The sequence below is a fragment of the Nematostella vectensis genome, chromosome 5 (genome assembly GCF_932526225.1).
Source record: "Nematostella vectensis chromosome 5, jaNemVect1.1, whole genome shotgun sequence".
Taxonomy (NCBI): domain Eukaryota; kingdom Metazoa; phylum Cnidaria; class Anthozoa; order Actiniaria; family Edwardsiidae; genus Nematostella; species Nematostella vectensis.
This window is the reverse complement of record NC_064038.1, coordinates 16,293,505-16,315,396: the sequence shown is the minus strand read 5'-3', so window position 1 is coordinate 16,315,396 and position 21,892 is coordinate 16,293,505. Positions and strand designations below refer to the sequence as shown.

Sequence of the window (21,892 nt, the reverse complement as noted above, 5' to 3'; positions counted from 1 at the left end):
AAAAAAAAATGCCGTGACCAAGATTCGAACCTGGATTATTGCGGCCAGAACGCAATTTACTAACCACTATACGATCACGGGGAGATTGAATTCAGATAAAGAAAAAATGACAAATAAATGGAAGCTTCCTGTAGAGTTCTAAGATTTTTGCTTATGCTCTTAAACAACGTACGAGTGCATACTCAGTATCAGGGCTTACAGAACAACAGGAAGACAAACAAGTAAAGTTGAAAAACAATGCAGTGACCAGGATTCGAACCTGGGTTATTGCGGCCACAACGCAATGTACTAACCACTATACGCTCACGGCGAGATTGACTTCAGACAAAGAAAAAATTAAAAATAAATGGAAGCTTCCTGTGGAGTTCTAAGCTTTTTGCTTATGCTATTAAACAAGGTACGAGTTCATACTCAGTATTGGGGCTTAAAAAACAACACGAAGACAAACTAGTAAAGTTGAAAAAAAAATGCCTTGACCAGGATTCGAAACTGGGTTATTGCCGCCACAACGCAAAGTACTAACCACTATACGATCACGGCGAGATTGATTTCATATAAAGAAAAAATGACAAATAAATGGAAGCTTGCTGTGGAGTTCTAAGATTTTTGCTTATGCTCTTGAACAAGGTACGAGTGCATACTCAGTATCGGGGCTTACAGAACAACACGAAGACAAACAAGTAAAGTTGAAAAAAAAATGCCGTGACCAGGATTCGAACCTGGGTTATTGCGGCCACAACGCAATGTACTAACCATTATACGATCTCGGCGATATTGATTTCATATAAAGAAAAAATGACAAATAAATGGAAGCTTCCTGTGTAGTTCTAAGGTTTTTGGTTATGCTTTTACGAGTGCATACTCAGTATTAGGGGTTAAAGAACAACACTAAGACAAACCATAAAGTTGAAAAAAAAATGCAGTGACCAGGATTCGAACCTGGGTTATTGCGGCCACAACGCAATGTATTAACCACTATACGATCATGGCGAGATTGAATTCAGATAAAGAAAAATTGACAAATAAATGGAAGCTTCCTGTGGAGTTCTAAGCTTATTGCTTATGCTCTTAAACAAGGTACCAGTGCATACTCAGTATTGAGGGTTGACGAACAAAACAGAGACAAACAAGTAAAGTTGAAACAAAAATGCCGTGACCAAGATTCGAACCTGGATTATTGCGGCCAGAACGCAATGTACTAACCACTATACGATCACGGGGAGATTGAATTCAGATAAAGAAAAAATGACAAATAAATGGAAGCTTCCTGTGGTGTTCTAAGCTTTTTGCTTATGCTCTTGAACAAGATAGGAGTGCAGACTCAGAATTAGGGATTATAGAACAACACGAAGACAAACAAGTAAAGTTGAAAAAAAAATGCCGTGACCATGATTCGAACCTGGGTTATTGCGGGCCACAATGAATGTACTAACCACAATACGACACGGCGAGATTGCTTTCATGTAAAGAAAAAATGACAAATAAATAAAAGCTTGCTGTGGAGTTCTAAGATTTTTGCTTATGCTGTTAAACAACGTACGAGTGCATACTCAGTATCGGGGCTTACAGAACAACACGAAGACAAACAAGTAAAGTTGAAAAAAAAATGCCGTGACCAGGATTCGAACCTGGGTTATTGCGGCCACAACGCAATGTACTAACCACTATGCGATCACTGCGAGATTGAATTCAGATAAAAAAAATGACAAATAAATGGAAACTTCCTGTGGAGTTCTAAGCTTTTTGCTTATGCTCTTGAACAAGGTACTAGTGTATACTCAGTATAGGGGCTTACAGAACAACACGAAGACAAACAAGTAAAGTTGCAAAAAAAATGCCGTGACCAGGATTCGAACCTGGGTTATTGCGGACACAACGCAATATACTAACCACTATACGATCACGGCGAGATTGATTTCATATATAGAAAAAATGACAAATAAATGGAAGCTTCCTGTGGAGTTCTAAGATTTTTGCTTATGCTCTTAAACAACGTACGAGTTCATACTCAGTATCGGGGCTTACAGAACAACAGGAAGACAAACAAGTAAAGTTGAAAAAAATGCAGTGACCAGGATTCGAACCTGGGTTATTGCGGCCACAACGCAATGTACTAACCGCTATACGATCACGGCGAGATTGACTTCAGACAAAGAAAAAATTAAAAATAAATGTAAGCTTCCTGTGAAGTTCTAAGCTTTTTGCTTATGCTATTAAACAAGGTACGAGTTCATACTCAGTATTGGGGCTTAAAAAACAACACGAAGACAAACAAGTAAAGTTGATAAAAAAAATGCCTTGACCAGGATTCGAACCTGGGTTATTGCGGCCACAACGCAAAGTTCTAACCACTATACGATCACGGCGAGATTGATTTCATATAAAGAAAAAATGACAAAGAAATGGAAGCTTGCTGTGGAGTTCTAAGGTTTTTGGTTTTGCTCTTACGAGTGCATACTCAGTATTAGGGGTTAAAGAACAACACGAAGACAAACAAGTAAAGTTGAAAAAAAAGTGCCGTGACCAAGATTCGAACCTGGATTATTGCGGCCAGAACGCAATGTACTAACCACTATACGATCACGGGGAGATTGAATTCAGATAAAGAAAAAATGACAAATAAATGGAAGCTTCCTGTGGTGTTCTAAGCTTTTTGCTTATGCTCTTGAACAAGATAGGAGTGCAGACTCAGAATTAGGGCTTATAGAACAACACGAAGACAAACAAGTAAAGTTGAAAAAAAAATGCCGTGACCAGGATTCGAACCTGGGTTATTGCGGGCCACAACGAATGTACTAACCACTATACGATCACGGCGATATTGATTTCATATAAAGAAAAAATGAGAAATAAATAAAAGCTTGCTGTGGAGTTCTAAGGTTTTTGGTTATGCTCTTACGAGTCCATACTCAGTATTAGGGGTTAAAGAACAACACGAAGACAAACCATAAAGTTGAAAAAAAAATTCCGTGACCAGGATTCGAACCTGGGTTATTGCGGCCACAACGCAATGTATTAACCACTATACGACACGGCGAGATTGCTTTCACGTAAAGAAAAATTGACAAATAAATAAAAGCTTGCTGTGGAGTTCTAAGATTTTTGCTTATGCTGTTAAACAACGTACGAGTGCATACTCAGTATCGGGGCTTACAGAACAACACGAAGACAAACAAGTAAAGTTGAAAAAAAAGTGCCGTGACCAAGATTCGAACCTGGATTATTGCGGCCAGAACGCAATGTACTAACCACTATACGATCACGGGGAGATTGAATTCAGATAAAGAAAAAATGACAAATAAATGGAAGCTTCCTGTGGAGTTCTAAGCTTTTTGCTTATGCTCTTGAACAAGGTACTAGTGTATACTCAGTATAGGGGCTTATAGAACAACACGAAGACAAACAAGTAAAGTTGAAAAAAAAAATGCCGTGACCAGGATTCGAACCTGGGTTATTGCGGCCACAACGCAATGTATTAACCACTATACGACACGGCGAGATTGCTTTCACGTAAAGAAAAATTGACAAATAAATAAAAGCTTGCTGTGGAGTTCTAAGATTTTTGCTTATGCTGTTAAACAACGTACGAGTGCATACTCAGTATCGGGGCTTACAGAACAACACGAAGACAAACAAGTAAAGTTGAAAAAAAAGTGCCGTGACCAAGATTCGAACCTGGATTATTGCGGCCAGAACGCAATGTACTAACCACTATACGATCACGGGGAGATTGAATTCAGATAAAGAAAAAATGACAAATAAATGGAAGCTTCCTGTGGAGTTCTAAGCTTTTTGCTTATGCTCTTGAACAAGGTACTAGTGTATACTCAGTATAGGGGCTTATAGAACAACACGAAGACAAACAAGTAAAGTTGAAAAAAAAAATGCCGTGACCAGGATTCGAACCTGGGTTATTGCGGCCACAACGCAATATACTAACCACTATACGATCACGGCGAGATTGATTTCATATAAAGAAAAAATGACAAATAAATGGAAGCTTCCTGTGGAGTTCTAAGATTTTTGCTTATGCTCTTAAACAACGTACGAGTGCATACTCAGTATCGGGGCTTACAGAACAACAGGAAGACAAACAAGTAAAGTTGAAAAAAAATGCAGTGACCAGGATTCGAACCTGGGTTATTGCGGCCACAACGCAATGTACTAACCACTATACGATCACGGCGAGATTGATTTCATATAAAGAAAAAATGACAAATAAATGGAAGCTTCCTGTGAAGTTCTAAGCTTTGTGCTTATGCTTTTGAACATGATGGGAGTGCATACTCAGTATTAGGGCTTATAGAACAACACGAAGACAAACAAGTAAAGTTGAAAAAAAAAATGCAGTGACCAGGATTTGAACCTGGGTTATTGCGGCCACAACGCAATGTACTAACCACTATACGATCACGGCGAGATTGACTTCAGACAAAGACAAAATTAAAAATAAATGGAAGCTTCCTGTGCAGTTCTAAGCTTTTTGGTTATGCTCTTACGAGTGCATACTCAGTATTAGGGGTTAAAGAACAACACGAAGACAAACCATAAAGTTGAAAAAAAAATTCCGTGACCAGGATTCGAACCTGGGTTATTGCGGCCACAACGCAATGTATTAACCACTATACGACAAGGCGAGATTGCTTTCACGTAAAGAAAAATTGACAAATAAATAAAAGCTTGATGTGGAGTTCTAAGATTTTTGCTGATGCTGTTACGAGTGCATACTCAGTATCGGGGCTTACAGAACAACACGAAGACAAACAAGTAAAGTTGAAAAAAAAGTGCCGTGACCAAGATTCGAACCTGGATTATTGCGGCCAGAACGCAATGTACTAACCACTATACGATCACGGGGAGATTGAATTTAGATAAAGAAAAAATGACAAATAAATGGAAGCTTCCTGTGGAGTTCTAAGCTTTTTGGTTATGCTCTTGAACAAGGTACTAGTGTATACTCAGTATAGGGGCTTACAGAACAACACGAAGACAAACAAGTAAAGTTGCAAAAAAAATGCCGTGACCAGGATTCGAACCTGGGTTATTGCGGCCACAACGCAATATACTAACCACTATACGATCACGGCGAGATTGATTTCATATAAAGAAAAAATGACAAATAAATGGAAGCTTCCTGTGGAGTTCTAAGATTTTTGCTTATGCTCTTAAACAACGTACGAGTGCATACTCAGTATCGGGGCTTACAGAACAACAGGAAGACAAACAAGTAAAGTTGAAAAAAAATGCAGTGACCAGGATTCGAACCTGGGTTATTGCGGCCACAACGCAATGTACTAACCACTATACGATCACGGCGAGATTGATTTCATATAAAGAAAAAATGACAAATAAATGGAAGCTTCCTGTGAAGTTCTAAGCTTTGTGCTTATGCTTTTGAACATGATGGGAGTGCATACTCAGTATTAGGGCTTATAGAACAACACGAAGACAAACAAGTAAAGTTGAAAAAAAAATGCAGTGACCAGGATTCGAACCTGGGTTATTGCGGCCACAACGCAATGTACTAACCACTATACGATCACGGCGAGATTGACTTCAGACAAAGAAAAAATTAAAAATAAATGGAAGCTTCCTGTGCAGTTCTAAGCTTTTTGCTTATGCTATTAAACAAGGTACGAGTGCATACTCAGTATCGGGGCTTACAGAACAACACGAAGACAAACAAGTAAAGTTGAAAAAAAAATGCCGTGACCAGGATTCGGACCTGGGTTATTGCGGCCACAACGCAATGTACTAACCATTATACGATCACGGCGATATTGATTTCATATAAAGAAAAAATGACAAATAAATGGAAGCTTCCTGTGTAGTTCTAAGGTTTTTGGTTATGCTCTTACGAGTGCATACTCAGTATTAGGGGTTAAAGAACAACACGAAGACAAACCATAAAGTTGAAAAAAAAATGCAGTGACCAGGATTCGAACCTGGGTTATTGCGGCCACAACGCAATGTATTAACCACTATACGATCACGGCGAGATTGAATTCAGATAAAGAAAAATTGACAAATAAATGGAAGCTTCCTGTGGAGTTTTAAGCTTATTGCTTATGCTCTTAAACAAGGTACCAGTGCATACTCAGTATTGAGGGTTGACGAACAAAACAGAGACAAACAAGTAAAGTTGAAAAAAAAAATGCCGTGACCAAGATTCGAACCTGGATTATTGCGGCCAGAACGAAATGTACTAACCACTATACGATCACGGCGAGATTGAATTCAGATAAAGAAAAAATGACAAATAAATGGAAGCTTCCTATGGTGTTCTAAGCTTTTTGCTTATGCTCTTGAACAAGATAGGAGTGCAGACTCAGAATTAGGGCTTATAGAACAACACGAAGACAAACAAGTAACGTTGAAAAAAAAATGCCGTGACCAGGATTCGAACCTGGGTTATTGCGGCCACAACGCAATGTACTAACCACTATACGATCACGGCGATATTGATTTCATATAAAGAAAAAATGACAAATAAATGGAAGCTTCCTGTGTAGTTCTAAGGTTTTTGGTTATGCTCTTACGAGTGCATACTCAGTATTAGGGGTTAAAGAACAACACGAAGACAAACCATAAAGTTGAAAAAAAATGCAGTGACCAGGATTCGAACCTGGGTTATTGCGGCAACAACGCAATGTATTAACCACTATACGATCACGGCGAGATTGAATTCAGATAAAGAAAAATTGACAAATAAATGGAAGCTTCCTGTGGAGTTCTAAGCTTATTGCTTATGCTCTTAAACAAGGTACCAGTGCATACTCAGTATTGAGGGTTGACGAACAAAACAGAGACAAACAAGTAAAGTTGAAAAAAAAGTGCCGTGACCAAGATTCGAACCTGGATTATTGCGGCCAGAACGCAATGTATTAACCACTATACGATCACGCCGGGATTGATTTCATAAAAAGAAAAAAATGACAAATAAATGAAAGCTTGCTGTGGAGTACTTTGCTTATGCTCTTAAACAACGTACGAGTGCATACTCAGTATCAGGGCTTACAGAACAACACGAAGACAAACAAGTGATATTGAAAAAAAAATGCCGTAACCAGGATTCGGACCTGGGTTATTGCGGCCACATCGCAATGTACTAACCACTATACTATCACGGCGAGATTGAATTCAGATAAAGACAAAATGACAAATAAATGGAAGCTTCCTGTGGAGTTCTAGGCTTTTTGCTTATTCTCTTAAATAAGGTACGAGTGCATACTCAGTATTGGGTGTTAAAGAACAACACGAAGACAAACAAGTAAAGTTGAAAAAAAATGCCGTGACCAGGATTCGAACCTGGGTTATTGCGGTCACAACGCAATGTACTAACCACTATACGATAACGGTGAGATTGAATTCAGAAAAGAAAAATTGACAAATAAATGGAAGGTTCCTGTGGAGTTCTAAGCTTTTTGATTATGCTCTTAAACAAGGTACCAGTGCTTACTCAGTATTGAGGGTTAACGAACAACACAAAGACAAACAAGTGAAGTTGAAAAAAATGCCGTGACCAGGATTCAAACCTGGATTATTGTGGCCATAACGCAATGTACTAACCACTATACGATCACGGGGAGATTGAATTCAGATAAAGAAAAAATGACAAAAAAATGGAAGCTTCCTGTGAAGTTCTATGCTTTTTGCTTATGCTCTTGAACATGGTACGAGTGCATACTCAGTATCGGGGCTTACAGAACAACACGTAAAGTTGAAAAAAAAAATGCAGTGACCAGGATTCGAACCTGGGTTATTGCGGCCACATCGTAATGTACTAACCACTATACGATCAGGGCGAGATTGACTTCAGATAAAAAAAAAATGACAAATAAATGGAAGCTTCCTGTGAAGTTCTATGCTTTTTGCTTATGCTCTTGAACAAGGTACGAGTGCATACTCAGTATTGGGGCTTACAGAACAACACGAAGACAAACAAGTAAAGTTGAAAAAAAAATGCAGTGACCAGGATTCGAACCTGGGTTATTGCGGCCACAACGCAAAGTACTAACCACTATACGATCACGGCGAGATTGATTTCAGATAAAGAAAAAATGACAAATAAATGGAAGCTTCCTGTGGTGTTCTAAGCTTTTTGCTTATGCTCTTGAACAAGATAGGAGTGCAGACTCAGAATTAGTGCTTATCGAACAACACGAAGACAAACAAGTAAAGTTGAAAAAAAAATGCCGTGACCAGGATTCGAACCTGGGTTATTGCGGGCTACAACGAATGTACTAAACACTATACGACACGGCGAGATTGCTTTCATGTAAAGAAAAAATGACAAATAAATAAAAGCTTGCTGTGGAGTTCTAAGCTTTTTGCTTATGCTCTTGAACAAGATAGGTGTGCAGACTCAGTATTAGGGCTTATAGAACAACACGAAAACAAACAAGTAAAGTTGAAAAAAAAATGCCGTGACCAGGATTCTAACCTGGGTTATTGCGGCCACAACGCAATGTACTAACCTCTATACGATCACGGCGATATTGATTTCATATAAAGAAAAAATGACAAATAAATGGAAGCTTCCTGTGTAGTTCTAAGGTTTTTGGTTATGCTCTTACGAGTGCATACTCAGTATTAGGGGTTAAAGAACAACACGAAGACAAACCATAAAGTTGAAAAAAAAATTCCGTGACCAGGATTCGAACCTGGGTTATTGCGGCCACAACTCAATGTACTAACCTCTATACGATCACGGCGATATTGATTTTATATAAAGAAAAAATGACAAATAAATGGAAGCTTCCTGTGTAGTTCTAAGGTTTTTGGTTATGCTCTTACGAGTGCATACTCAGTATTAGGGGTTAAAGAACAACACGAAGACAAACCATAAAGTTGAAAAAAAAATTCCGTGACCAGGATTCGAACCTGGGTTATTGCGGCCACAACGCAATGTATTAACCACTATACGATCACTGCGAGATTGAATTCAGATAAAGAAAAATTGACAAATAAATGGAAGCTTCCTGTGGAGTTCTAAGCTTATTGCTTATGCTCTTAAACAAGGTACCAGTGCATACTCAGTATTGAGGGTTGACGAACAAAACAGAGACAAACAAGTAAAGTTGAAAAAAAAATGCCGTGACCAAGATTCGAACCTGGATTATTGCGGCCAGAACGCAATGTACTAACCACTATACGATCACGGGGAGATTGAATTCAGATAAAGAAAAAATGACAAATAAATGGAAGCTTCCTGTGGTGTTCTAAGCTTTTTGCTTATGCTCTTGAACAAGATAGGAGTGCAGACTCAGAATTAGGGCTTATAGAACAACACGAAGACAAACAAGTAAAGTTGAAAAAAAAATGCCGTGACCATGATTCGAACCTGGGTTATTGCGGGCCACAACGAATGTACTAACCACTATACGACACGGCGAGATTGCTTTCATGTAAAGAAAAAATGACAAATAAATAAAAGCTTGCTGTGGAGTTCTAAGATTTTTGCTTATGCTGTTAAACAACGTACGAGTGCATACTCAGTATCGGGGCTTACAGAACAACACGAAGACAAACAAGTAAAGTTGAAAAAAAAATGCCGTGACCAGGATTCGAACCTGGGTTATTGCGGCCACAACGCAATGTACTAACCACTATGCGATCACTGCGAGATTGAATTCAGATAAAAAAAATGACAAATAAATGGAAGCTTCCTGTGGAGTTCTAAGCTTTTTGCTTATGCTCTTGAACAAGGTACTAGTGTATACTCAGTATAGGGGCTTACAGAACAACACGAAGACAAACTAGTAAAGTTGAAAAAAAAATGCCGTGACCAGGATGCTAACCTGGGTTATTGCGGCCACAACGCAATATACTAACCACTATACGATCACGGCGAGATTGATTTCATATAAAGAAAAAATGACAAATAAATGGAAGCTTCCTGTGGAGTTCTAATCTTTTTGCTTATGCTCTTGAACAAGGTACTAGTGTATACTCAGTATAGGGGCTTACAGAACAACACGAAGACAAACAAGTAAAGTTGAAAAAAAAAATGCCGTGACCAGGATTCGAACCTGGGTTATTGCGGCCACAACGCAATATACTAACCACTATACGATCACGGCGAGATTGATTTCATATAAAGAAAAAATGACAAATAAATGGAAGCTTCCTGTGGAGTTCTAAGATTTTTGCTTATGCTCTTAAACAACGTACGAGTGCATACTCAGTATCGGGGCTTACAGAACAACAGGAAGACAAACAAGTAAAGTTGAAAAAAAAATTCAGTGACCAGGATTCGAACCTGGGTTATTTCAACCACAACGCAATGTACTAACCACTATACGATCACGGCGAGATTGATTTCATATAAAGAAAAAATGACAAATAAATGGAAGCTTGCTGTGGAGTTCTAAGATTTTTGCTTATGCTCTTGAACAAGGTACGAGTGCATACTCAGTATCGGGGCTTACAGAACAACACGAAGACAAACAAGTAAAGTTGAAAAAAAAATGCCGTGACCAGGATTCGAACCTGGGTTATTGCGGGCTGCAACGAATGTACTAAACACTATACGACACGGCGAGATTGCTTTCATGTAAAGAAAAAATGACAAATAAATAAAAGCTTGCTGTGGAGTTCTAAGCTTTTTGCTTATGCTCTTGAACAAGATAGGGGTGCAGACTCAGTATTAGGGCTTATAGAACAACACGAAAACAAACAAGTAAAATTGAAAAAAAAATGCCGTGACCAGGATTCTAACCTGGGTTATTGCGGCCACAACGCAATGTACTAACCTCTATACGATCACGGCGATATTGATTTCATATAAAGAAAAAATGACAAATAAATGGAAGCTTCCTGTGTAGTTCTAAGGTTTTTGGTTATGCTCTTACGAGTGCATACTCAGTATTAGGGGTTAAAGAACAACACGAAGACAAACCATAAAGTTGAAAAAAAAATTCCGTGACCAGGATTCGAACCTGGGTTATTGCGGCCACAACGCAATGTATTAACCCTTATACGATCACGGCGAGATTGAATACAGATAAAGAAAAATTGACAAATAAATGGAAGCTTCCTGTGGAGTTCTAAGCTTATTGCTTATGCTCTTAAACAAGGTACCAGTGCATACTCAGTATTGAGGGTTGACGAACAAAACAGAGACAAACAAGTAAAGTTAAAAAAAAAATGCCGTGACCAAGATTCGAACCTGGATTATTGCCGCCAGAACGCAATGTACTAACCACTATACGATCACGGGGAGATTGAATTCAGATAAAGAAAAAATGACAAATAAATGGAAGCTTCCTGTGGTGTTCTAAGCTTTTTGCTTATGCTCTTGAACAAGATAGGAGTGCAGACTCAGAATTAAGGCTTATAGAACAACACGAAGACAAACAAGTAAAGTTGAAAAAAAAAATGCCGTGACCAGGATTCGAACCTGGGTTATTGCGGGCCACAACGAATGTACTAACCACTATACGACACGGCGAGATTGCTTTCATGTAAAGAAAAATTGACAAATAAATAAAAGCTTGCTGTGGAGTTCTAAGATGTTTGCTTATGCTGTTAAACAACGTACGAGTGCATACTCAGTATCGGGGCTTACAGAACAACACGAAGACAAACAAGTAAAGTTGAAAAAAAAAAATGCCGTGACCAGGATTCGAACCTGGGTTATTGCGGCCACAACGCAATGTACTAACCACTATGCGATCACTGCGAGATTGAATTCAGATAAAAAAATGACAAATAAATGGAAGCTTCCTGTGGAGTTCTAAGCTTTTTGCTTATGCTCTTGAACAAGGTACTAGTGTATACTCAGTATAGGGGCTTACAAAACAACACGAAGACAAACAAGTAAAGTTGAAAAAAAAAATGCCGTGACCAGGATTCGAACCTGGGTTATTGCGGCCACAACGCAATATACTAACCACTATACGATCACGGCGAGATTGATTTCATATAAAGAAAAAATGACAAATAAATGGAAGCTTCCTGTGGAGTTCTAAGATTTTTGCTTATGCTCTTAAACAACGTACGAGTGCATACTCAGTATCGGGGCTTACAGAACAACAGGAAGACAAACAAGTTGAAAAAAAATTCAGTGACCAGGATTCGAACCTGGGTTATTGCGGCCACAACGCAATGTACTAACCACTATACGATCACGGCGAGATTGACTTAAGACAAAGAAAAAATTAAAAATAAATGGAAGCTTCCTGTGGAGTTCTAAGCTTTTTGCTTATGCTATTAAACAAGGTACGAGTTCATACTCAGTATTGGGGCTTAAAAAACAACACGAAGACAAACAAGTAAAGTTGAAAAAAAAAATGCCTTGACCAGGATTCGAACCTGGGTTATTGCGGCCACAACGCAAAGTACTAACCACTATACGATCACGGCGAGATTGATTTCATATAAAGAAAAAATGACAAATAAATGGAAGCTTGCTGTGGAGTTCTAAGATTTTTGCTTATGCTCTTGAACAAGGTACGAGTGCATACTCAGTATCGGGGCTTACAGAACAACACGAAGACAAACAAGTAAAGTTGAAAAAAAAATGCCGTGACCAGGATTCGAACCTGGGTTATTGCGGCCACAACGCAATGTACTAACCATTATACGATCACGGCTATATTGATTTCATATAAAGAAAAAATGACAAATAAATGGAAGCTTCCTGTGTAGTTCTAAGGTTTTTGGTTATGCTCTTACGAGTGCATACTCAGTATTAGGGGTTAAAGAACAACACTAAGACAAACCATGAAGTTGAAAAAAAAATGCAGTGACCAGGATTCGAACCTGGGTTATTGCGGCCACAACGCAATGTATTAACCACTATACGATCACGGCGAGATTGAATTCAGATAAAGAAAAATTGACAAATAAATGGAAGCTTCCTGTGGAGTTCTAAGCTTATTGCTTATGCTCTTAAACAAGGTACCAGTGCATACTCAGTATTGAGGGTTGACGAACAAAACAGAGACAAACAAGTAAAGTTGAAAAAAAAATGCCGTGACCAAGATTCGAACCTGGATTATTGCGGCCAGAACGCAATGTACTAACCACTATACGATCACGGGGAGATTGAATTCAGATAAAGAAAAAATGACAAATAAATGGAAGCTTCCTGTGGAGTTCTAAGATTTTTGCTTATGCTCTTAAACAACGTACGAGTGCAGACTCAGAATTAGGTCTTATAGAACAACAGGAAGACAAACAAGTAAAGTTGAAAAAAAATGCCGTGACCAGGATTCGAACCTGGGTTATTGCGGCCACAACGCAATGTACTAACCACTATACGATCACGGCGAGATTGACTTCAGACAAAGAAAAAATTAAAAATAAATGGAAGCTTCCTGTGGAGTTCTAAGCTTTTTGCTTATGCTATAACACGAAGACAAACAAGTAAAAATGAAAAAAAAAAATGCCTTGACCAGGATTCGAACCTGGGTTATTGCGGCCACAACGCAATGTATTAACCACTATACGATCACGGCGAGATTGAATTCAGATAAAGAAAAATTGACAAATAAATGGAAGCTTCCTGTGGAGTTCTAAGATTTTTGCTTATGCTCTTGAACAAGGTACGAGTGCATACTCAGTATCGGGGCTTACAGAACAACACGAAGACAAACAAGTAAAGTTGAAAAAAAAAATGCCGTGACCAGGATTCGAACCTGGGTTATTGCGGCCACAACGCAATATACTAACCACTATACGATCACGGCGAGATTGATTTCATATAAAGAAAAAATGACAAATAAATGGAAGCTTCCTGTGGAGTTCTAAGATTTTTGCTTATGCTCTTAAACAACGTACGAGTGCATACTCAGTATCGGGGCTTACAGAACAACAGGAAGACAAACAAGTTGAAAAAAAATTCAGTGACCAGGATTCGAACCTGGGTTATTGCGGCCACAACGCAATGTACTAACCACTATACGATCACGGCGAGATTGACTTAAGACAAAGAAAAAATTAAAAATAAATGGAAGCTTCCTGTGGAGTTCTAAGCTTTTTGCTTATGCTATTAAACAAGGTACGAGTTCATACTCAGTATTGGGGCTTAAAAAACAACACGAAGACAAACAAGTAAAGTTGAAAAAAAAAATGCCTTGACCAGGATTCGAACCTGGGTTATTGCGGCCACAACGCAAAGTACTAACCACTATACGATCACGGCGAGATTGATTTCATATAAAGAAAAAATGACAAATAAATGGAAGCTTGCTGTGGAGTTCTAAGATTTTTGCTTATGCTCTTGAACAAGGTACGAGTGCATACTCAGTATCGGGGCTTACAGAACAACACGAAGACAAACAAGTAAAGTTGAAAAAAAAATGCCGTGACCAGGATTCGAACCTGGGTTATTGCGGCCACAACGCAATGTACTAACCATTATACGATCACGGCTATATTGATTTCATATAAAGAAAAAATGACAAATAAATGGAAGCTTCCTGTGTAGTTCTAAGGTTTTTGGTTATGCTCTTACGAGTGCATACTCAGTATTAGGGGTTAAAGAACAACACTAAGACAAACCATGAAGTTGAAAAAAAAATGCAGTGACCAGGATTCGAACCTGGGTTATTGCGGCCACAACGCAATGTATTAACCACTATACGATCACGGCGAGATTGAATTCAGATAAAGAAAAATTGACAAATAAATGGAAGCTTCCTGTGGAGTTCTAAGCTTATTGCTTATGCTCTTAAACAAGGTACCAGTGCATACTCAGTATTGAGGGTTGACGAACAAAACAGAGACAAACAAGTAAAGTTGAAAAAAAAATGCCGTGACCAAGATTCGAACCTGGATTATTGCGGCCAGAACGCAATGTACTAACCACTATACGATCACGGGGAGATTGAATTCAGATAAAGAAAAAATGACAAATAAATGGAAGCTTCCTGTGGAGTTCTAAGATTTTTGCTTATGCTCTTAAACAACGTACGAGTGCAGACTCAGAATTAGGTCTTATAGAACAACAGGAAGACAAACAAGTAAAGTTGAAAACAAAATGCCGTGACCAGGATTCGAACCTGGGTTATTGCGGCCACAACGCAATGTACTAACCACTATACGATCACGGCGAGATTGACTTCAGACAAAGAAAAAATTAAAAATAAATGGAAGCTTCCTGTGGAGTTCTAAGCTTTTTGCTTATGCTATAACACGAAGACAAACAAGTAAAGTTGAAAAAAAAAATGCCTTGACCAGGATTCGAACCTGGGTTATTGCGGCCACAACGCAATGTATTAACCACTATACGATCACGGCGAGATTGAATTCAGATAAAGAAAAATTGACAAATAAATGGAAGCTTCCTGTGGAGTTCTAAGATTTTTGCTTATGCTCTTGAACAAGGTACGAGTGCATACTCAGTATCGGGGCTTACAGAACAACACAAAGACAAACAAGTAAAGTTGAAAAAAAATGCCGTGACCAGGATTCGGACCTGGGTTATTGCGGCCACAACGCAATGTACTAACCATTATACGATCACGGCGAGATTGACTTCAGACAAAGAAAAAATTAAAAATAAATGGAAGCTTCCTGTGGAGTTCTAAGCTTTTTGCTTATGCTATTAAACAAGGTACGAGTTCATACTCAGTATTGGGGCTTAAAAAACAACACGAAGACAAACAAGTAAAGTTGAAAAAAAAAAATGCCTTGACCAGGATTCGAACCTTGGTTATTGCGGCCACAACGCAAAGTACTAACCACTATACGATCACGGCGAGATTGATTTCATATAAAGAAAAAATGACAAATAAATGGAAGCTTGCTGTGGAGTTCTAAGATTTTTGCTTATGCTCTTGAACAAGGTACGAGTGCATACTCAGTATCGGAGCTTACAGAACAACACGAAGACAAACAAGTAAAGTTGAAAAAAAAATGCCGTGACCAGGATTCGAACCTGGGTTATTGCGGCCACAACGCAATGTACTAACCATTATACGATCACGGCTATATTGATTTCATATAAAGAAAAAATGACAAATAAATGGAAGCTTCCTGTGTAGTTCTAAGGTTTTTGGTTATGCTCTTACGAGTGCATACTCAGTATTAGGGGTTAAAGAACAACACTAAGACAAACCATGAAGTTGAAAAAAAAATGCAGTGACCAGGATTCGAACCTGGGTTATTGCGGCCACAACGCAATGTATTAACCACTATACGATCACGGCGAGATTGAATTCAGATAAAGAAAAATTGACAAATAAATGGAAGCTTCCTGTGGAGTTCTAAGCTTATTGCTTATGCTCTTAAACAAGGTACCAGTGCATACTCAGTATTGAGGGTTGACGAACAAAACAGAGACAAACAAGTAAAGTTGAAAAAAAAATGCCGTGACCAAGATTCGAACCTGGATTATTGCGGCCAGAACGCAATGTACTAACCACTATACGATCACGGGGAGATTGAATTCAGATAAAGAAAAAATGACAAATAAATGGAAGCTTCCTGTGGAGTTCTAAGATTTTTGCTTATGCTCTTAAACAACGTACGAGTGCAGACTCAGAATTAGGTCTTATAGAACAACAGGAAGACAAACAAGTAAAGTTGAAAAAAAATGCCGTGACCAGGATTCGAACCTGGGTTATTGCGGCCACAACGCAATGTACTAACCACTATACGATCACGGCGAGATTGACTTCAGACAAAGAAAAAATTAAAAATAAATGGAAGCTTCCTGTGGAGTTCTAAGCTTTTTGCTTATGCTATAACACGAAGACAAACAAGTAAAAATGAAAAAAAAAAATGCCTTGACCAGGATTCGAACCTGGGTTATTGCGGCCACAACGCAATGTATTAACCACTATACGATCACGGCGAGATTGAATTCAGATAAAGAAAAATTGACAAATAAATGGAAGCTTCCTGTGGAGTTCTAAGATTTTTGCTTATGCTCTTGAACAAGGTACGAGTGCATACTCAGTATCGGGGCTTACAGAACAACACGAAGACAAACAAGTAAAGTTGAAAAAAAAAATGCCGTGACCAGGATTCGAACCTGGGTTATTGCGGCCACAACGCAATATACTAACCACTATACGATCACGGCGAGATTGATTTCATATAAAGAAAAAATGACAAATAAATGGAAGCTTCCTGTGGAGTTCTAAGATTTTTGCTTATGCTCTTAAACAACGTACGAGTGCATACTCAGTATCGGGGCTTACAGAACAACAGGAAGACAAACAAGTTGAAAAAAAATTCAGTGACCAGGATTCGAACCTGGGTTATTGCGGCCACAACGCAATGTACTAACCACTATACGATCACGGCGAGATTGACTTAAGACAAAGAAAAAATTAAAAATAAATGGAAGCTTCCTGTGGAGTTCTAAGCTTTTTGCTTATGCTATTAAACAAGGTACGAGTTCATACTCAGTATTGGGGCTTAAAAAACAACACGAAGACAAACAAGTAAAGTTGAAAAAAAAAATGCCTTGACCAGGATTCGAACCTGGGTTATTGCGGCCACAACGCAAAGTACTAACCACTATACGATCACGGCGAGATTGATTTCATATAAAGAAAAAATGACAAATAAATGGAAGCTTGCTGTGGAGTTCTAAGATTTTTGCTTATGCTCTTGAACAAGGTACGAGTGCATACTCAGTATCGGGGCTTACAGAACAACACGAAGACAAACAAGTAAAGTTGAAAAAAAAATGCCGTGACCAGGATTCGAACCTGGGTTATTGCGGCCACAACGCAATGTACTAACCATTATACGATCACGGCTATATTGATTTCATATAAAGAAAAAATGACAAATAAATGGAAGCTTCCTGTGTAGTTCTAAGGTTTTTGGTTATGCTCTTACGAGTGCATACTCAGTATTAGGGGTTAAAGAACAACACTAAGACAAACCATGAAGTTGAAAAAAAAATGCAGTGACCAGGATTCGAACCTGGGTTATTGCGGCCACAACGCAATGTATTAACCACTATACGATCACGGCGAGATTGAATTCAGATAAAGAAAAATTGACAAATAAATGGAAGCTTCCTGTGGAGTTCTAAGCTTATTGCTTATGCTCTTAAACAAGGTACCAGTGCATACTCAGTATTGAGGGTTGACGAACAAAACAGAGACAAACAAGTAAAGTTGAAAAAAAAATGCCGTGACCAAGATTCGAACCTGGATTATTGCGGCCAGAACGCAATGTACTAACCACTATACGATCACGGGGAGATTGAATTCAGATAAAGAAAAAATGACAAATAAATGGAAGCTTCCTGTGGAGTTCTAAGATTTTTGCTTATGCTCTTAAACAACGTACGAGTGCAGACTCAGAATTAGGTCTTATAGAACAACAGGAAGACAAATAAGTAAAGTTGAAAAAAAATGCCGTGACCAGGATTCGAACCTGGGTTATTGCGGCCACAACGCAATGTACTAACCACTATACGATCACGGCGAGATTGACTTCAGACAAAGAAAAAATTAAAAATAAATGGAAGCTTCCTGTGGAGTTCTAAGCTTTTTGCTTATGCTATAACACGAAGACAAACAAGTAAAGTTGAAAAAAAAAATGCCTTGACCAGGATTCGAACCTGGGTTATTGCGGCCACAACGCAATGTATTAACCACTATACGATCACGGCGAGATTGAATTCAGATAAAGAAAAATTGACAAATAAATGGAAGCTTCCTGTGGAGTTCTAAGATTTTTGCTTATGCTCTTGAACAAGGTACGAGTGCATACTCAGTATCGGGGCTTACAGAACAACACAAAGACAAACAAGTAAAGTTGAAAAAAAATGCCGTGACCAGGATTCGGACCTGGGTTATTGCGGCCACAACGCAATGTACTAACCATTATACGATCACGGCGAGATTGACTTCAGACAAAGAAAAAATTAAAAATAAATGGAAGCTTCCTGTGGAGTTCTAAGCTTTTTGCTTATGCTATTAAACAAGGTACGAGTTCATACTCAGTATTGGGGCTTAAAAAACAACACGAAGACAAACAAGTAAAGTTGAAAAAAAAAAATGCCTTGACCAGGATTCGAACCTTGGTTATTGCGGCCACAACGCAAAGTACTAACCACTATACGATCACGGCGAGATTGATTTCATATAAAGAAAAAATGACAAATAAATGGAAGCTTGCTGTGGAGTTCTAAGATTTTTGCTTATGCTCTTGAACAAGGTACGAGTGCATACTCAGTATCGGAGCTTACAGAACAACACGAAGACAAACAAGTAAAGTTGAAAAAAAAATGCCGTGACCAGGATTCGAACCTGGGTTATTGCGGCCACAACGCAATGTACTAACCATTATACGATCACGGCGATATTGATTTCATATAAAGAAAAAATGACAAATAAATGGAAGCTTCCTGTGTAGTTCTAAGGTTTTTGGTTATGCTCTTACGAGTGCATACTCAGTATTAGGGGTTAAAGAACAACACTAAGACAAACCATAAAGTTGAAAAAAAAAATGCAGTGACCAGGATTCGAACCTGGGTTATTGCGGCCACAACGCAATGTATTAACCACTATACGATCACGGCGAGATTGAATTCAGATAAAGAAAAATTGACAAATAAATGGAAGCTTCCTGTGGAGTTCTAAGCTTATTGCTTATGCTCTTAAACAAGGTACCAGTGCATACTCAGTATTGAGGGTTGACGAACAAAACAGAGACAAACAAGTAAAGTTGAAAAAAAAATGCCGTGACCAAGATTCGAACCTGGATTATTGCGGCCAGAACGCAATGTACTAACCACTATACGATCACGGGGAGATTGAATTCAGATAAAGAAAAAATGACAAATAAATGGAAGCTTCCTGTGGTGTTCTAAGCTTTTTGCTTATGCTCTTGAACAAGATAGGGGTGCAGACTCAGAATTAGGGCTTATAGAACAACACGAAGACAAACAAGTAAAGTTTATAAAAAAAATGCCGTGACCAGGATTCGAACCTGGGTTATTGCGGGCCACAACGAATGTACTAACCACTATACGACACGGCCAGATTGCTTTCATGTAAAGAAAAAATGACAAATAAATAAAAGCTTGCTGTGGAGTTCTAAGATTTTTGCTTATGCTGTTAAACAACGTACGAGTGCATACTCATTATCGGGGCTTACAGAACAACACGAAGACAAACAAGTAAAGTTGAAAAAAAATGCCGTGACCAGGATTCGGACCTGGGTTATTGCGGCCACAACGCAATGTACTAACCATTATACGATCACGGCGAGATTGACTTCAGACAAAGAAAAAATTAAAAATAAATGGAAGCTTCCTGTGGAGTTCTAAGCTTTTTGCTTATGCTATTAAACAAGGTACGAGTTCATACTCAGTATTGGGGCTTAAAAAACAACACGAAGACAAACAAGTAAAGTTGAAAAAAAAAAATGCCTTGACCAGGATTCGAACCTTGGTTATTGCGGCCACAACGCAAAGTACTAACCACTATACGATCACGGCGAGATTGATTTCATATAAAGAAAAAATGACAAATAAATGGAAGCTTGCTGTGGAGTTCTAAGATTTTTGCTTATGCTCTTGAACAAGGTACGAGTGCATACTCAGTATCGGAGCTTACAGAACAACACGAAGACAAACAAGTAAAGTTGAAAAAAAAATGCCGTGACCAGGATTCGAACCTGGGTTATTGCGGCCACAACGCAATGTACTAACCATTATACGATCACGGCGATATTGATTTCATATAAAGAAAAAATGACAAATAAATGGAAGCTTCCTGTGTAGTTCTAAGGTTTTTGGTTATGCTCTTACGAGTGCATACTCAGTATTAGGGGTTAAAGAACAACACTAAGACAAACCATAAAGTTGAAAAAAAAAATGCAGTGACCAGGATTCGAACCTGGGTTATTGCGGCCACAACGCAATGTATTAACCACTATACGATCACGGCGAGATTGAATTCAGATAAAGAAAAATTGACAAATAAATGGAAGCTTCCTGTGGAGTTCTAAGCTTATTGCTTATGCTCTTAAACAAGGTACCAGTGCATACTCAGTATTGAGGGTTGACGAACAAAACAGAGACAAACAAGTAAAGTTGAAAAAAAAAATGCCGTGACCAAGATTCGAACCTGGATTATTGCGGCCAGAACGCAATGTACTAACCACTATACGATCACGGGGAGATTGAATTCAGATAAAGAAAAAATGACAAATAAATGGAAGCTTCCTGTGGTGTTCTAAGCTTTTTGCTTATGCTCTTGAACAAGATAGGGGTGCAGACTCAGAATTAGGGCTTATAGAACAACACGAAGACAAACAAGTAAAGTTTATAAAAAAAATGCCGTGACCAGGATTCGAACCTGGGTTATTGCGGGCCACAACGAATGTACTAACCACTATACGACACGGCCAGATTGCTTTCATGTAAAGAAAAAATGACAAATAAATAAAAGCTTGCTGTGGAGTTCTAAGATTTTTGCTTATGCTGTTAAACAACGTACGAGTGCATACTCATTATCGGGGCTTACAGAACAACACGAAGACAAACAAGTAAAGTTGAAAACAAAATGCCGTGACCAGGATTCGAACCTGGGTTATTGCGGCCACAACGCAATGTACTAACCACTATGCGATCACTGCGAGATTGAATTCAGATAAAAAAAATGACAATTAAATGGAAGCTTCCTGTGGAGTTCTAAGCTTTTTGCTTATGCTCTTGAACAAGGTACTAGTGTATACTCAGTATAGGGGCTTACAGAACAACACGAAGACAAACAAGTAAAGTTGAAAAAAAAAATGCCGTGACCAAGATTCGAACCTGGATTATTGCGGCCAGAACGCAATGTACTAACCACTATACGATCACGGGGAGATTGAATTCAGATAAAGAAAAAATGACAAATAAATGGAAGCTTCCTGTGGAGTTCTAAGATTTTTGCTTATGCTCTTAAACAACGTACGAGTGCATACT

The 21,892-nt window shown here is 38.5% G+C and overlaps 21 non-coding genes across 21 annotated transcripts; all 21 read right to left on the bottom strand.

Annotated features, from left to right (window-relative positions):
- Positions 1–1,835: 1,835 nt before the first annotated feature.
- Trnah-gug lies at positions 1,836–1,907 on the bottom strand. The gene has a single exon. It is a non-coding gene; the product is annotated as a tRNA-His (tRNA).
- Positions 1,908–3,885: 1,978 nt separating this feature from the next.
- On the bottom strand, positions 3,886–3,957 carry Trnah-gug. The gene has a single exon. It is a non-coding gene; the product is annotated as a tRNA-His (tRNA).
- Positions 3,958–5,015: 1,058 nt separating this feature from the next.
- Positions 5,016–5,087, bottom strand: Trnah-gug. The gene has a single exon. It is a non-coding gene; the product is annotated as a tRNA-His (tRNA).
- Positions 5,088–6,385: 1,298 nt separating this feature from the next.
- Positions 6,386–6,457, bottom strand: Trnah-gug. Its single transcript has one exon. It is a non-coding gene; the product is annotated as a tRNA-His (tRNA).
- Positions 6,458–10,010: 3,553 nt separating this feature from the next.
- Positions 10,011–10,082, bottom strand: Trnah-gug. Its single transcript has one exon. It is a non-coding gene; the product is annotated as a tRNA-His (tRNA).
- Positions 10,083–11,839: 1,757 nt separating this feature from the next.
- Trnah-gug lies at positions 11,840–11,911 on the bottom strand. Its single transcript has one exon. It is a non-coding gene; the product is annotated as a tRNA-His (tRNA).
- Positions 11,912–12,294: 383 nt separating this feature from the next.
- On the bottom strand, positions 12,295–12,366 carry Trnah-gug. Its single transcript has one exon. It is a non-coding gene; the product is annotated as a tRNA-His (tRNA).
- A 158-nt stretch (positions 12,367–12,524) lies between these two features.
- On the bottom strand, positions 12,525–12,596 carry Trnah-gug. The gene has a single exon. It is a non-coding gene; the product is annotated as a tRNA-His (tRNA).
- A 607-nt stretch (positions 12,597–13,203) lies between these two features.
- Positions 13,204–13,275, bottom strand: Trnah-gug. The gene has a single exon. It is a non-coding gene; the product is annotated as a tRNA-His (tRNA).
- A 347-nt stretch (positions 13,276–13,622) lies between these two features.
- On the bottom strand, positions 13,623–13,694 carry Trnah-gug. The gene has a single exon. It is a non-coding gene; the product is annotated as a tRNA-His (tRNA).
- Positions 13,695–14,077: 383 nt separating this feature from the next.
- On the bottom strand, positions 14,078–14,149 carry Trnah-gug. The gene has a single exon. It is a non-coding gene; the product is annotated as a tRNA-His (tRNA).
- Positions 14,150–14,307: 158 nt separating this feature from the next.
- Positions 14,308–14,379, bottom strand: Trnah-gug. The gene has a single exon. It is a non-coding gene; the product is annotated as a tRNA-His (tRNA).
- A 608-nt stretch (positions 14,380–14,987) lies between these two features.
- On the bottom strand, positions 14,988–15,059 carry Trnah-gug. The gene has a single exon. It is a non-coding gene; the product is annotated as a tRNA-His (tRNA).
- Positions 15,060–15,865: 806 nt separating this feature from the next.
- Positions 15,866–15,937, bottom strand: Trnah-gug. The gene has a single exon. It is a non-coding gene; the product is annotated as a tRNA-His (tRNA).
- Positions 15,938–16,544: 607 nt separating this feature from the next.
- Trnah-gug lies at positions 16,545–16,616 on the bottom strand. The gene has a single exon. It is a non-coding gene; the product is annotated as a tRNA-His (tRNA).
- A 347-nt stretch (positions 16,617–16,963) lies between these two features.
- Trnah-gug lies at positions 16,964–17,035 on the bottom strand. The gene has a single exon. It is a non-coding gene; the product is annotated as a tRNA-His (tRNA).
- A 383-nt stretch (positions 17,036–17,418) lies between these two features.
- On the bottom strand, positions 17,419–17,490 carry Trnah-gug. Its single transcript has one exon. It is a non-coding gene; the product is annotated as a tRNA-His (tRNA).
- A 158-nt stretch (positions 17,491–17,648) lies between these two features.
- Trnah-gug lies at positions 17,649–17,720 on the bottom strand. The gene has a single exon. It is a non-coding gene; the product is annotated as a tRNA-His (tRNA).
- A 607-nt stretch (positions 17,721–18,327) lies between these two features.
- Trnah-gug lies at positions 18,328–18,399 on the bottom strand. The gene has a single exon. It is a non-coding gene; the product is annotated as a tRNA-His (tRNA).
- Positions 18,400–19,205: 806 nt separating this feature from the next.
- On the bottom strand, positions 19,206–19,277 carry Trnah-gug. Its single transcript has one exon. It is a non-coding gene; the product is annotated as a tRNA-His (tRNA).
- A 1,300-nt stretch (positions 19,278–20,577) lies between these two features.
- On the bottom strand, positions 20,578–20,649 carry Trnah-gug. Its single transcript has one exon. It is a non-coding gene; the product is annotated as a tRNA-His (tRNA).
- Positions 20,650–21,892: the final 1,243 nt, after the last annotated feature.